Below are 15,338 nucleotides of genomic sequence, written 5' to 3'. Positions count from 1 at the left end.
AGGAGTTCAGGTGGGTGAGTGGTTACTTCCAAGAAGGAGGAAAGATGTGACTTTTCATTTGTGTCTCAAAGAATGAGTAACAGAAACACAGGGAAACAGAGGGAAGGACATCCCAGGGAGAGGAAACAGCCAGAGCAAAGACAGAGGCAGGACACAGGGACCCCAGACCCTCCTTCCATGGACCTCTGCAGCCTGTTCCCTGAGTCATGGCAGTCGAGGACCGATGGGCTCCTGTACCCTTCACTGTGCACTTGAGAATGTTGGAGTCTAAGACCTGAGTGAGCAATGAGTCCAACTCCCTTGCTTCACCATGGGGCGCTGGAGCCCAGAGAAAGGCAGCAGCTCTCCCCAGGACACCTAGATATTCATCTGGCGTCTGTTTTCTGAGCGTCTGCTATGTGCTGGACTCTGGTCTGGATACTGGTGGACCATGGCGGTGGCAAAGTCCCTGTCCTCCCTGAAATTGCATACCAGAGGGAGGAGGTAGACAGTAAATAGGGAAGCAAATAAGATAATTTTAGAGAGTGATAAACAAGGGACAGAGCCAAGACAAAACCCAGCTCCTCAGGAGCCAGGGCTGGAGCCCATTTAGCAAGTAAAAAGTCCCATGGTACCTCCTCTGAAACGGAAGTATGGGGCGGAAGTGGTGGATAAAGTCAGGGCTTCCTGGGAGCTGGAGCAGACAGGGATGGGTGGGGGAGGAAGGGTCGGGAGAGGCGCAGGCTGGGGCCAGCTGTCCACAGGCAGGGAGCCGAGGGTGAGGACGCTGGAGGGCGAGGCATCTCTTCCTGGAGCAGATCCAGCCCAGCATTGTCTCTCCCTGTGGCACAGCCAAATCGGAACACCCAATTCCAGATATAGTCTGACCACAGAGGCCTTTTCTCCCTGGCCAGGACACACTTTGTGTCCATTCATCCCAAGATGGCATTGCTTCTTGGAAGTCCAATCACCCTTGGAGCTTGCCATTACCTTTCTCAGTTGTGGTCTTCTTAGCCCTTCCCTGTCTGGCAAACCGTACAACTGATTTTTCTGTTTTCGTTCTAAATGTACCTCAACAAAATATTAGCAGACTAAATTCAATGATGTATTAAAATAATTATATTCCACAGTCAAGTCGGACTTATCTCAGGCATACAAAGCAGGTTCAACATTCGAAAATTAATTAATGTAACCCATTACATCTACAGGTTACAGAAGTCACATGATCATATCAATAGATGCAGAAAAAGCATTTGAAGAGGTCTTTCATTCAGTCATAAGGTGAGGTACACCTATAATTCCAGCAACTCAGGAGACTGAGGCAGGAGGATTTCAAGTTTGAGGCCAGCCTGGGCAACTTAGTGAGACTGACTCAAAAAATAAAAAGGGCTGAGGGTGTTATGCAGTGGTAGAGCATACCTGGGCTCAATACCCTGTACTACAAGGAAAAAAAAAATAGCTCTAACAACAAGCATGATATAGGCTCTCAGCAAACTAGGAAGAAAGGAAAACTTCAGGGAGTTGATAAAGAAATGTTACCAAAAACCTTATAACTAACGTTGATGATAATAGTGAGAAACTAGAATTTTCCCTACTAAGATCAAGAACCAGGCAAGGGTGTCTCCTCTCATCACTACTTTGATACCGGATTGAAATCATGACTAATGCAATAAAACAAGAAAAGAAAAGAAAAGTTTTACTGATTGAGAAGGAAGAAATGAGACTGTCTTTGCACGACACGATTGTCTATGTACAATATCAGAATAGACAAAAAGATTCTTGGAGCCAATGATGATTATAGTGAAGTTGCAGGATACAAGGTTAATGCAAATCCAGGTGTAGGACTTTACCTCAACCTCTACTTAAGTTCCCTTTGTGTCTCTTCATCTCAAGTCTTTCATGGAGGCCTGTTGGATCTTAATTTTCCCTCAGTTCAAGGCTATCTCTCACTATGATCCTGATAGTCGCAAATAATTGATTAGGCAAAGCTCAGGAGAGACCACCTCCGAAACTTGCTGCTTTGTACTTCTAAAACTTTCCCTCCTGGGACACCTATTCTTTTAGGGAGGGTTCCTTAAATATCCAGAAACTCACCCAGCTGCACTCTGGCTGAAATCCCCCAAGTGGTCTCAGCCAGCCCGGGCTGTAGAAGCCACTCTGGACTCCTCTGAAAGACCAAGAATGGAGGGGGGTCTGCTCCTCACAGCCCTCCCTGTTCACTTAATACACATCCCTGGGGATGAAGAGATGGCAGGTAGCTTGCTGGCCTTACTCAAGACTCCACCCTTCCCCTCTTGCCAATCAGGCATGTCCTTGGTCCCCAGCAGAGTTACTGTCACACACCAATGTCTGACATTTTTGTTTCTTTGAAAGAAAAACTACCCAGAGCTCTTAACTGGCCAGTGGAGACCCCCTTTAAGCTCCACCTGCAGTGGGGGCTCAGACTCAGAACTTTATGGAAAACCGAAGAGATCAGACTTTTCTGTCCTGGTCATAGGCAACACTGGGCATCCAGAGGGTCTACTCCCCAAATTCCTGTGTTCCCACTGTGGCCCAGCTCCAAGAGTGAAAAATCGACCTCTGTTCCCCTAGCTATAAGTCTTAGCTGGAGCAGGCTGGGATGCAGATGGGAAGAGCTTAACTGTGTTATGTCTCTGCCAGCACTTAAGGCCTGGAGAGGCGGGAGAGCTGTGGCCTTGGCAGGCCAGGCCTGGAGGAAGTTACCCCAGGTGGCTCTCCCCTCCTGGCCTAACACTCTCTGCAGAGGAAATCTGTTCCAAGGGGCCTTGGAGGGCAGCCTGTAGCTGGGAGCCTAGAGCGGAAACCCCTGGATGCTCAGGGGCCCTGAGAATTCTGGAAACCAATCGGGGTCAGGTGGGGGAAGGCTCCTGAGCCAGAGGGGGCAGCTAATGCTGATTGCTGATTGGGGTTCAGTGGGTCAGAACAAGCCTCTTTTTTTCCCCCAGTCATGTGATATGACCAGTCTGATAATTGTTCTACTTAAGAACTAAGAATGGTAGAGGTGGCCACACTTATTTTGCACTCATTGTGTGCCAGGGCTGACTTCCTGTTCAGGGATATATTGAGGACCCTCTCTCCACGGTCAGTCCCTTTCCTGCTGATTTCCAAGGGCTCTCAAGGAACATTGGGCGGTTCCCCCAACCTTCTGCCTCTGCTCCTCAGCCTGACCCTTTCCCTCTACACAGAGTGCTTCCGGTTGGCTCAGGACCCTATGAAATAAAATCCTACGAGTGGGCTATGTTGGAGTTTTGTGCTCTGTGACCCGTGCTGCTAACTCCCTCACAGCTCATCTGTCTGCTCTAGAAGGTTTTTCTCCTCGAAGCAAGGCTCCAGGGGAGGTTTTCCCTCCCAGGTCTGAGCCTTAAGTCAAAGGAATTTCTCTCAAGTGTGGAATTTTAGGCTTCCGTCAACTTGGGAAAGTCTCCTTGGAGTAGGAGGGTTGGTTCCTCCAGTCCTCAAATCTCAGCACATCTACTCATACTTCTGATGTGCACAGGCCCACAAAGAAATATCTTCTGACAAAAAGCAATGGGGGACACATTCATGTGTCCATGCCCTCTTCCCAATGTTTCACTTTTGTCCTCCCTGCTACCAAATGGCAAAGTCAGGATTTGAACTCAGCTCTCTCTCACGCCAAACCCGCGTGCCTGTTACTACAAACATGGCCTCCCTCCAATCCTTTGGGGAACAGGCCTGGGCATGGCTGCCCTCCTCCAGCACAGGCATTGCCCTGGGCTGACCTGGCCCTGGCCCAACTGTCTTCTTCAAAGGGCAGGCCAGAGTCCTTGAGCCAAGCTCCTGAAAGGTGTGGGTTCTGGTGGGCATCCAGCAGGTCCTGGCAGGACTGTATTTAGGCCTCCCGGGGCTTTGCGTTGGCAGCTGAGGTGGGAGGGTGGGTGGCACAGAGGTCAGTAGTTTGATAAAAAACCTTCCTCAAGGTATGGTTTTTATTGGCACCAACCGATTGGCATATGCACCCTCCCCCGACCTCCACTCCAGACCAGCCGCTCGCACACACTCACTCACTCACTCATCAGCTCTAAGAGGCATTTCCCAGCTGCTGGAAGGGATGAGGAGGCGGATTCGTTCCACCCAGGCCTGGGGCTCCTTGCCCTCTGTTGCCTCAGATCTTTCCAAGGAGTCCCCAGCACAGTGACCTGGATAGCATAGGTGCCCCCTCCCAAACAGAGGTGTGCACACACCCCCTTCCACAGGCATGCCCAAGGTCTGCCCTGGACACAGCTGCCTCCCCTCTCCTGCCCATGCCTCCTGACAGTATCCTCACCGTACCCTGCCCCTCTGCTCCTCCCAGAGCAGGAGAACATCATGGCCCACCTGGCTCCCCTTCCCCTTCACCCACCCCATAAGGGGCGAGGCATGGAGCTGAGAGCCCTTCCTGCTGAGACACCACTGGAAGTTGGGGTCATGGCCACCGGGCCTCCAGCTATACTGAAATTCCCAGGGAAGGCTGACAGGCGGCCCTCTCCTCTGACAGCTCCACCCTGACCCTCAGCCAGCGCCAGGGCTAGCTGGAGGCTTAGCCAACCCAGAAACTCTTCCAGGGAGGTTTCTTGCCCTCCTCTTTGAAGATCCTTCTCCAAAATCAGGCTGACCAAGAACTTGCAAATCTCAAGAAGACAAGAGTCAATGGCAGATATCACCAAGAGGTGAGCCCGGGTCTCTGCCCTGCTGGTCTGCTTCCAGCAACCTCTGCAGACCTCAGGCTGCAAGGGAGGGAGTATGCTGCCTAATTTATAAAGGACTTGCTCCAGGGAGATCAGACAGGAAGAAAACACCTTTCCCTGCCACCCCCAGCTCTGAAGGAGGTCAAGAACTGTGTAAGACCTAATTTCTCTCATCCACACAAGGCATTTTTCTTTCCAGGCCCAACAGCCTATTGGCTATTACCAAGCCACAATGCTATTAGTGAGCGGATGTGTAGAGCTGACTACATGCCAAGCATTTAATCCTCCCCATGACTCTATTATCACCCCATTTGACAGATGAGAAAACTGAGGTATGGAGAAGGAGGCGACTTGCCAGATGAACATGATGTAGTAAACTGGGATTATCAGGCCAACCCTCTTGGAAGAGACCCTGACTGACATTTTTTGGGGGGAGGGGGAATTGAACTAAGGGACATTCAACCATTGAGCCACATCCCAAGCCCTATTTTGTATTTTATTTAGAGACAGGGTCTCTCTGAGTTGCTTAGCACCTCACGTTTGCTGAGGCTGGCTTTGAACTCACCATCCTCCGACCTCAGCCTCCCGAGCTGCTGGGATTACAGATGTGGGCCACCACACCTGGCTCTGACTGGCTCTTACTACTAGGCTGTATGGTCTACCCCTGTCTAAACTGGACCATGACCTTCTAGCACCTTTGGGGTGGGTGAGGGTGCCGAGTTTCGCAAACCAGTTCAGAAGCAGAGCGGGGACCAGTGACTACTGGGGCTTCCCCCTTTCCTGCTATGCTAGGGCTCCTGGCAGAGAGCCCTGAGAGGGGGCTGTGGTCACCCTGCCTCCCACCCTGCTGCCCTTTGGCTCCTGGAGCCCCTCATTCCTCCTGCCACTCCACCCCCCAACACGGGCTGTTGACTGAAAACGGCAGGGAATAAAAATAGCCATTGCTGATGAGGCAGAGTGGAGCCGGCACCCGTGAAAGGCCGGGCAGGGGCGGTGGAGGCTAAGGCAACCCGGGTCCCCCAGTCCCAATTAGCATCTTGGGATGGAGTCACAGGTCTGTCCCCACCAGTGCTGGACTGGGGACCCTGCGGAAATCACCAGAATTGTTTAGACCCCCAGCACCTGCCCCAGCCCTTGGGCTGCCCCTGACTACCCACTGCCCCTGGGTCTCAGGAGTGAGCTCTGTCCCCAGCCAGCCCTGCCCAGAGTTAGCTTCCACCTCAAGGAGCAGGGCCTTTGGCTGCTGTGGACAGAGCTTGGGGGGCTCTAGCCATGAGCTCCAGGTAAGTGACATGACCCCTCTGAGCCTGTGTGCCTCCTGTAAGAGGGGTCAAGAAAATGACAGTTTGAATAGCCTGTGAAGTGGCCAGCGACACCCATGGACCCCACCTGCTCCCCTCTCCCGTCCGGTCCCTGAGGCCTTGGGGTCAGGTTTTTCACCCGCAGAGTGCCTTGCTCACTACTCCCTGAGTCCCAGTCCCTTTCCTCCTCTGGCTCTGCCTCCTTCTGGAGTCTTCTTCCTACTTTATTCCAACTCCTCCTTGCCATTGTCCCTAGTTCCTGCCTGTTCTGGTGGCCAGAGTTGCCCCCAAAGGCAAGGACCTGGTCAGAACCACCCAACATCTGAGAACCAAGACTTTGGCATCCACCTCAGAGTTCCCTGGGCCTGGCCTGGGACAGGACAGAGACCCTGGTGAGGGAAGCCAGCTGGACAGGTCAGCCTTGAACTGGGGAGGTGACCCTTGGTCCTGAGCCCCCATCCCCACTGGTTTCCAACCAGAAATCATGAGCAGGACCATGCTGGACCAGGGCTGCCCAGGAAGGACCTCATTTACCTTCCCCAAACTACCTAAGATCCTTGAACAATCCCATGAGGGATGCCTGGGGTGGAACTGGGGGTGGGCTGCTGAGGAGCCCTGGCGGCAGGGCCTGGGGCCTGTGTCCCATGTGGCTTGGGCCCTGCGTGGGCTCCCCTTTGCCTGGACGCCCTGCCTGAATGGTAGGTTCCAAACACCCTTGCGTATGTCTAGCCTTCAACCTTGTCCCACAGGTGATGTGGCTCCATACACTTGTGCAGTGACTCACACCCCTGCCACACAGGGTGAGGACGCTGGCCATGACTAGGGGACTTGGGGATGATGCCAGAAGAATCTTAAGGGTCTAGGAAGGCCAGCCTTCCCTTCCTTCCATGTCTACCCTGTACACCTGACTCCAGCCTCTGCCACTACTGGGGTCTCCTTGGCCCAGGTCAGACACCTGGGACATAATCACCCACTGCCTCAGTCACAGATGAGTGATGGCAACTGAATTCTTGACGCCACCCCACCTCTGTGGAGTTCAGCTCGTTCCCCTTTCTCCAGACTGGCTACCGGCCCCCACCTGACTTATCGCTATGGCTGAGTTAAATGGCCTCCAAAGCACCTTCCACCTCTAGCCCTCCCAGGCTCCGGGGTCAGTTTATTTTTGTGCAGGTGCCTACTGCAGGAAGCATGGGTACAGGGGGACATGTCTAGGGTGCCTACCTGGAGTGCCCCCTCCCATAGCACCCTCAGACTTAACCTGGCCCCCTGCTTGGACCCCAGACCCCAGCAGGGGGTGAGGTGACTGGACATGGGGATGTGACAGGGCCATGGAGTGGGGGAGGGGCTTGCGTGTCCTGCTCACACAAAGTAATTCTTCAAAAGCCTCTAGCCGCCCTCTGGATTTCCTGATCCTTCATGCAAGTGGCCCCTCTGGCAAGCAGCAACGCTTGCACCCCACCACTCTTCAGCTCCCTGCACTTCCAAACTGCACCCCAACTTCTGCTCAGACCCTTCCACCCTCTCCACCAGCCACTGCCTGCTGCCACCCCAGTGCCCTGCTCTGCCAGTGGAGGGAGGGGATGCAGCCTGCCAGGCACTGCTCCCCACCCCACGCTGGAGCACCACATACCCTCCTGAATCCCCCCAAGACTCTACTAGCCCCTCAGAGACCCCTGGGTGCTATGGCCCCATCTTCCTGCTTCTCCTTTGGTCCCCTCCTCTTCCTGGAGCTCAGTTTCTTCAGGAAAAAAGTCCCAGAGCTGAGTGGGCTGGAGGAGGGCGGGGACGGTGGGCAGAGCCCAGACCGGGGCTGGCGGCACAGCCTGGGATGTGTCCTCCGCTGGCATCTCACAGATTCCTGTTTCAGCGAAGCAAAGGAGCCGCCGCCACCCCCACCGGGCCTCCTGACGCTCTCCCGCCACCCTGCTTCTGAGCCCCTGCAAACGGACTCAGCAGAGCCACTGTTTTGATCTCCTACTCTCTTCAGAAGAAAATGAAGCCTTGTCCCTGTCCCTTGGGTCACTCCGTGCCTGTCCAGAGCCAAGCTTTAACCATGGGGTCTTTGTCACCAGAGCGAGGACCCTTGCTGAGTGAAAGTGAAGAAAGCCAGCCAGGCAAGGGCAGAGAGAACCAATGACAGGACAGAGAGAGGCAAGTTTGGGGACAAAGAAAGGGTCAAGGTAGAAGGAGAGCAGCTGGGCAGAACGGGCCCGGGCACAGGCAGCAGAGCCTGGTGTGGGCAGGAGGTCAGCGGTGCCAGAGCAAAGTGGTGACTTTCTTGGAGCCAGACTGGGGCCGAGGCCAGGGTGGCCTGTCTCTTGGGGTGGCCCGCCCTGGGGTACCCAGCTGGGGTGGAGTGGAGGGGCACGGTACTCACTGTTGGACGGAAGCGGAGCGGCGACTGACAAGCCCGCAGCGTCGTGCCCACCTCGGGCTGGGGCTGGAACTCTGGGGGACTTGGCTGGGGGGCCGGGCCGACGGGGACAGCTGCTGCCGCTGATGTCACAGGGTCATGAGTGAAACCTGAGGACTGGGCCAATCTTCAGGTGGGAGCCTCGGCCACACTTCCCTGGCGGGTGTGCTGTGGGCTCAGCCAGGGAGCGCCTGGGCTCTGGGGCCTCCCTGACCTGGGAGTGACAGGCTGCGCACACTCGCCCACTCACGCACACGCGCACACACACATGGGGGCACACTGCGAGCCCACATGCCCAGGTCCTCTCCCGACCTCGACACACTGGGCTCGTTTTCACACTCGAATCTCCTTTCGCTCACTCCCAGGAGCGCGCCTGTGGCTCAGGCTGGCTCACACACTTGCACACTCACACAACTGTGGAGCACACTCACACGTGCCTCTGCCACACACAAATGCTGCCCTCCCAGCATGAGCCCCCTTTCATAATCTGTACAAACCTTTCCACTACTGTCACACGCCTTCACACACACACCTTCAACTCACGTGGACAAACACACTCCCAGGCTCGTATGGGGCTGGTGTATAAGTACATGCTTGTGCACACGTGGCCGTGTGTGCTCAGGGGCACACTCATGCCCAAACAGATGCCGCCTATCATGGACAAAGGATTTGATCTGGTGGGTCCTGTATTTTCACACGTGACTTCTCTGAGCAGTGGTCTGTGCCCAAATACATGCTCCGGTTCGTATGAACACAGGGCCACTCACCATGCTCACTAGATTTGTATTGAGTGTACGCCTGTCTGCACACCCACACACATGCGGGCACACGCACGTGCACACACACAGCCAGCCGTTTAGCCAGACCACCCAGTGGTCTCAAGGGGCCTTTTTCTGCCTCCTCCACCCCCACCCCACTGGCTAGACATCTGTCCCCCAGAGCCTGGGGAGACAGTGTGGTGGAAGGCGGGAGGAGTTGGCACAGTGCCCCCACCCACTCTGGGGCTGCGGTGACCCCTAGTGGAGCTGCTGGGAAGTGCCCCGGCTCACCACTGGCTCCCAGGCTTCTGCAGAGGGCTGCGGGAGGAGTGACTCTAGAGTCCTGGCCCCTCGGGGCCTCCCCCTTCTCCCCACGCGGTCAGAAAAGCCTCCGTCTTTTCTGGCAGCCCAGAGCTCTGGCTGCTGCCTCAGGCCTCCAGCCTGTGCGCCCTGTACAGTGCCCTTTCAGAGGGGCTCAGGGTGGCCGGGTGAGCAGCCACCCTTAGCTCCGGGGTTGGGCCCGGTCCTCCCAGCCACTCTGCTCACACTCTCTGGATATAGTCTTGACCCTCCTTGGGGGCCAGGCCTGGCTGTGGCTGGAGCACTTTTTGCTGGGCCTGGGACTTCCCACATCTCAGGTCCTGCCCAGGGGCCACCATGGGCCCCTGTGGAGAGTCACCTACACCCTGAGAGATGGGTTTTCTAAACCTAGGTGTGGGTGTGAGTGCTGGCGTCCTCCACACAGGGTTCTTTATCCTGTTTGCTGGCATTTTCAATAAGCAGTTCCCTTAGCTTTATTGTGAATGTAACCTGGATGCCCCCCCCCCCAGCCCTTCTTGCATCCTTCTCTTCTAGCATGAAGGAAAAGCATGCATTTCTTCCTAATCCCCTCCAAACTGTCTCCCCAAGGCTTTTCCTCCGGGTCCCTCTTATCACTTCAAGCCCTGCCGTGGCTTCTGTTCACTTTGCTGATGGTCGCTGCCTGTGAACTGGTCACCATCCCCTTGATAGACACTGAACCCTGCCTGTGGGCACTGGAAGTGGGTGGGAATCAGCTGCCATGTCCACTTATGGCTCTGCCTCTTTGCTCTCTGCCTTGCCTAGGCCCAAAGTTCTATAGAGTAAAATGTTCTTCAATAAAGGCTTGGAGTGGCTGCAGGGCATTAGCACACGAGTGGGCGGGGCTACCACATTTGGTTATATGGGTTGTGCCACCCTGGGCACATTTGAGGTCACTATAGATTAGTATTTAACATGATGATTTTCAGGCAGATAGTAGTACCATGTCTCAGGGAAGGAGTTAATTTTTCTAATTTTCACCAAGTGTTGTTTGGATTAGGGATGGGGTTGACTGGAAATCAAAACTGGGTGTTAAATAAATATGACTTTATTTCATAGCTCAGGGGGAATGAATTGCTCTCTCCCCGACCCCTCTCGGTGAGGGTATTCCTCCTAACTTTAGGCATCTGCTCCTCCTCTACTCCAAATATGTGATTCTGGGGGACTACTGATTTCACCTCACCCTTGACTCAGGGATGGAGATGCCAGTCCTCTTGCCCATAGTGGTTGGTCCAAAAGCTGGGTGTGTGACTCAATGGGGGCCAGAATCCTGCCCTGTGATTTTTATGTATCTGGACACAAAGAAAGACAACCACCCTGGAAGTCCAAATTTGTCAGAAGGAACTGAAGTAAATCTGAAGGTGCTTGTTGTGTCTCCCACCTGTGGAGGAAAACTGTCTGTGGAAGGAGGGAAGGAAAACACCAGAGGAGGACGGGTCCAGGGGAGGGAAGAAGAAAGTCCATTTCTGCCCTGAGTTATTTGGTCAGGCTGATTTCCCAGAACCCTCAACAGGATGCTCCCTCATGGTTGGTGCCCCCACCCAATTCCAGGGATCCTGGGAGGAGAGAGCTCTGGAACTCCATCCCATAGTGCATAGTGCAATTCCAGTGGGGTAGGTCCCTGTTCTACTCAGTTTTTTGTTACTGTGACCAAAAGACCTGACAAGAACAATTAGAGGAGGAAGAGTTTATTTTGGCTCATGGTTTCAGAGGTCTCAGTTCATGGATGACCCACTTGCTCTGGGCCTGAGGAGAGGCTGAAGATGGTGGCAAAAGGGTGTGGTGGAGGAAAGCGGCTCAGGACATAGCCACCAGGAAGAACCAGAGCTCCACTCACCAGGGACAATATATGTATCCCAAAGGCAGGCCCCAGTGACCTACCTCCTTCATCCACAACATATCTGCCTACAGTTACCACCTGGTTAATTCATTTCAGTGGATTAATCCACCGGTTAGGTTACAACTCTTGTAAATGTTCTTGCATTGTCTCACACATGAGTTTTTGGGGGACACCATATATCGAAACCATAACATTCCAGCCCTGGCCCCTGAAAGCTCATGTGCATCTCATAATTCAAAATATATTTAGTCCATTTTGAAGAGTTCCCATATTATTAACAGTTTTAGCATTACCAAAAATTCCAAGTCAAAAATCTCATCTGAGTGGGCAGGGGTTGTGGCTCAGTGGCAGAGTGCTTGCCTAGCATGTGTGAGGCACTGGGTTAGATTCTCAGCACCACATGTAAATAAATTTTAAAAAATAAACGTCCATCAATGACTAAAAAAAATTTTTAAAAATCTCTTCTGAGACTTAAGACAAACTTTTAGCTCTTTTCCCTTGTAAAGATCAAAAACAAGTTACATATATTTAATACATAATGGCATAGAGTAAACATGTCCATTCCGCAAGGGAGAAATAGGGACATAGAAAGAAGGAATGGGACCAAAGCAAGACCAGTATCCAGTTAGGCAAACAAGTCCTATGTTCTGTGTCTAGAATTTGGGGCACACGGCACTGTGATGTTCTCTCCAAAGGGCTTGCTTAGTTCTTCCCCTGTGGCCTTGCTGGTTGTAGCTCACGTGGCCTCTCTCTAGGCTTGATCTTGCTGGATTCCTGTAGCTTTCCTTGACAACTCTTAAGCTTGGGGGTCTCCACTGCAGTTTTGGCTTCCTTCTCACATCTTCACGCATCACCCTCTCAAGGGCACCCACAAGGACTCTGACGCTGCTACACTTCACCTGGTCTCCTAGGCCTTCCTTTGAAATCTTGGTGAAAATCTCCATGACCCCCTCACTCTGGCATCCTGGATTCCTGCAGAAGCAGCACCATGTGGTTGACATCAAAGTCTACTACCATCTTGAGCAGTAGCCTACCTCTCAGGACCATGGTTACAGCAGCCTCTGAGTGCCTGAGCAACTGAGCACAATCAAATAACTTCCGAGGCTCTCCTCACCCCAGGTAAGAAGGGTGCGTCCATGGTCTCTTCTCACAGAACTTTTTATTTTTACGTCCTTGAGCCTGAGATGATTGTGGTCTTGCCAATTTCTGAGATGCCCTTGAGCCATCTTTCCTATTGTTTCTGGGTAAAGTACTTTGAGTGTTTTTAGTGGCTGTAATCTCTTTAACAACCACACTCAGTTTCACTCCCACTTTTCTGGTCAAACTGCAAGTTTTTCAAATCTTTCTGCTCTACTTTCTTCCCCTGATTATCATAGTAAACTTAGCTTAAAGCTGTGAACAATATCCATGCTACTTCCTGAATGGTGTGCTGACTTGAAGTTTCCTCTGCCAGTTTAATTAGTACATCACCTTTGAATTCAGCCTCACAGAGGTCTCAGGACATGGGCAAAATGTAAACAATTTTTTTTTTTTTTTTTGCCCGAATCTACCATGAATGACCTCTGGTTCAGTTTCCAGTCGGTCCTCCCCTGAAACCTCACTGAAGCCAGTTTTTTTTTTTTTTTTTAATCTTAAGACAGCACAAATTTATTTCCTCAGAAAGAACATGGTCAATCTTCAGATGAGACGTATGAAAAAAGAATATTCTGATGTCAAGAACGAGTTCTTTGACATTAAACATTAAAAACCCAAAATAGAAATGTCAATACAATGGTGGAAAAGTTAAAAAGTCAATGACATTTCTCAGGCAAAATGGAATGCTGGAATGAAAATATAATTCTAGATGAGCATATCAAAAAGTTCTGTGGCATATTCTGCAGACTGTCTCCTTCGACCTATGAACAGCTGTTTCTTCCTCTCCTGACTTTCCCATGGACGCTATAAAAGCTAACACTTAAAACCCCTGGTCTCCCAGGTTGATAGGATGAAGATCAGAAGCACATAGAGGAAGGAAGCCTGTGTTGTGAAGACAGCGCTGGGACCCTAAATCTGCTCTTGGACTGCCTCCCTCTGAACACTTTGTGGGAAACAATACTAATTTAAAAAAACAAACAAACAAACAAACAAACAAAAAACCTGTTAAGGAAGCAAAACAAGAAACATGGCCGCATCACTGGGCATATGTTCTCCGGGCAGCCTCCAGGGCTGCCGCCACCCCCACAGGGACTCCCGGGCTAAGTTTCCCTCCTCCAGGCAGCGCCTGGCCTGCTGAGAACTTTTAGCAGCACCTTGGTGGATGAGTTGGAGCTGTCATTCGAGGCTTGCTTCGCTTCTCTCGAGAGTCAGGATTATGTCAATGGCACCCATAAGGCAGAAATTTGAACTGTGTTGATCAGTGTATCCAGAAGTTTCCAGACCCTGCAAGACAGAATGCTTTTTTTTTTTTTTTTTTTTTTTTTGCGGTACTGGGGATCGAACTCAGGGCCTTGCGCTTGCAAGGCAAGCACTCTACCAGCTGAGCTATCTCCCTAGCTCAGAATGCTTTTTTCTACAAAAAAGATTGCAGTTGTCTGGCCAGAAACCAGAGCAAGTGATCAAAGAGGACGTCTCAGAACTAAGGAATGAATTGCAGCGGAAAGATGCGCTGGTGCAGAAGTATTTGACAAAGCTCAGGCATTGACAGCGGGTGCTGGAGGACATCAGTGTGCAGCACAAAGAGCCAGCCAAGTCCCTCAGGGCTCCTTGGCCTACCTGCAGAAGGCTTCTGCCAATATCCCTGCGCCTCTGAAGCAGACCTGAGAGGGGTCTAGCCTACAAGGTAGCCTCTTGCAGACAAGTTTCACCAAACCTCTCTCTGTGTGGACACGGCATTTTAGAAAAATTATTTGCCAAGGAATGAGTTGGTGTTAATTTTGTTTCCACCTAAAAATTTCCCCAATTTTTATGAACTGTTAATTGCTTGATTAGTTTATAAAATGCCTCTGGCTTGGTGAACCAAGCGAGGTTTTGTTTTGTTTGTAGCAAAGTTTAGGCTTAGTTTGATGACACAGATTCTTTCTTGGTTTTTTGCTTGTTTTTAAAATTTTTATATGACTTTTTTTTATATAGTTTTTGTTTTTCAGTTGTTAGTTTGTTATTATCTGAGGGGGAAAATTATAATACTCCAGATTCAGGGGAGAAGGAGTTTGGTTTTAGGCCTTTTACGATTACTACCCATTCATGGTAGTAGAGAAATAAATTTGCTGTCTCAAGACCTCAAGAAGAGGAATCTAATGCAACGTTTGCAATGCTTCCATAGCGGTACAGAGGGCAGATATTTTGTAAATGGGTCAGAAAAAGGTTTACAATATGCTGTTAGTGTAGTAATATCACAGTAGATCCTTAGGTGGATGCTGTCTTTTGTTTAGGTAAGTTTGCATGTTGTGAGGTGTGGCCTGTTTGGAGGGGAGCTGTATTAGGTGCATGACACCTTAGATGCCTTGCCACAGTGAACCCATGTGAGTAACAAAGCAGACCCAGTCTCTAGCATGGCAGTGGGACACACAGGTGAAGTACGAGGGGTCAAAGCTTGGTCTGATTCTTTTTCTTTTGAATTTTTGTTTTGTTTGCTAGTTTTTGTTTTGCTTTTTGGAGAAAAGGCAGTTTACATGAAGGAAGGTTCTTGCTCATGAATTTGACTCCCAGGGACTAGGGCCTTGGGGTGGAGGTGACCTTCAGAGTGATCCTCAGCTCTTTCACCTCTAAGGAGAGCACATGGCTGCTCTGGGGAAGGTATTTGCCCTCTTGTTGGAGGAGATTTTCTGTTCTCTGTTTTATGCTTCTCTTAGCTCACATCCCTTCAACCTGTGCAGACTCTCCACTGTCTTCTGACTAGTCGGTAGGTCTGTGGCTGTGTCTTGGTTCGATTTGTCCTCTCCAACCCTGAAGATCCCTCCCCATGGGCTTCGATATCCAGTCATATTCCTGGTCTGGCCTGGAGGTCACCTGGTCCACGAAGCCTCC

At 51.5% G+C, this 15,338-nt stretch overlaps 1 protein-coding gene and 1 pseudogene across 1 annotated transcript in view; one reads left to right on the top strand and one right to left on the bottom strand.

Annotated features, from left to right (window-relative positions):
* The window catches only part of Scn4a (sodium voltage-gated channel alpha subunit 4), a 42,263-nt gene extending 33,804 nt beyond the window's left edge, over positions 1–8,459 (bottom strand). Inside the window, exon 1 of the mRNA XM_047544848.1 lies at positions 8,364–8,459. The gene's annotated coding sequence lies outside the window, so the exon portion shown is untranslated. The remainder of the gene's footprint in view (positions 1–8,363) is intronic.
* Positions 8,460–13,517: 5,058 nt separating this feature from the next.
* Positions 13,518–14,135, top strand: LOC124978837 (mediator of RNA polymerase II transcription subunit 28-like; annotated as a pseudogene).
* Positions 14,136–15,338: the final 1,203 nt, after the last annotated feature.

Source organism: Sciurus carolinensis, chromosome 3 (genome assembly GCF_902686445.1).
Source record: "Sciurus carolinensis chromosome 3, mSciCar1.2, whole genome shotgun sequence".
Taxonomy (NCBI): Eukaryota; Metazoa; Chordata; class Mammalia; order Rodentia; family Sciuridae; genus Sciurus; species Sciurus carolinensis.
This window is presented reverse-complemented; position numbering and strand designations above follow the sequence as displayed.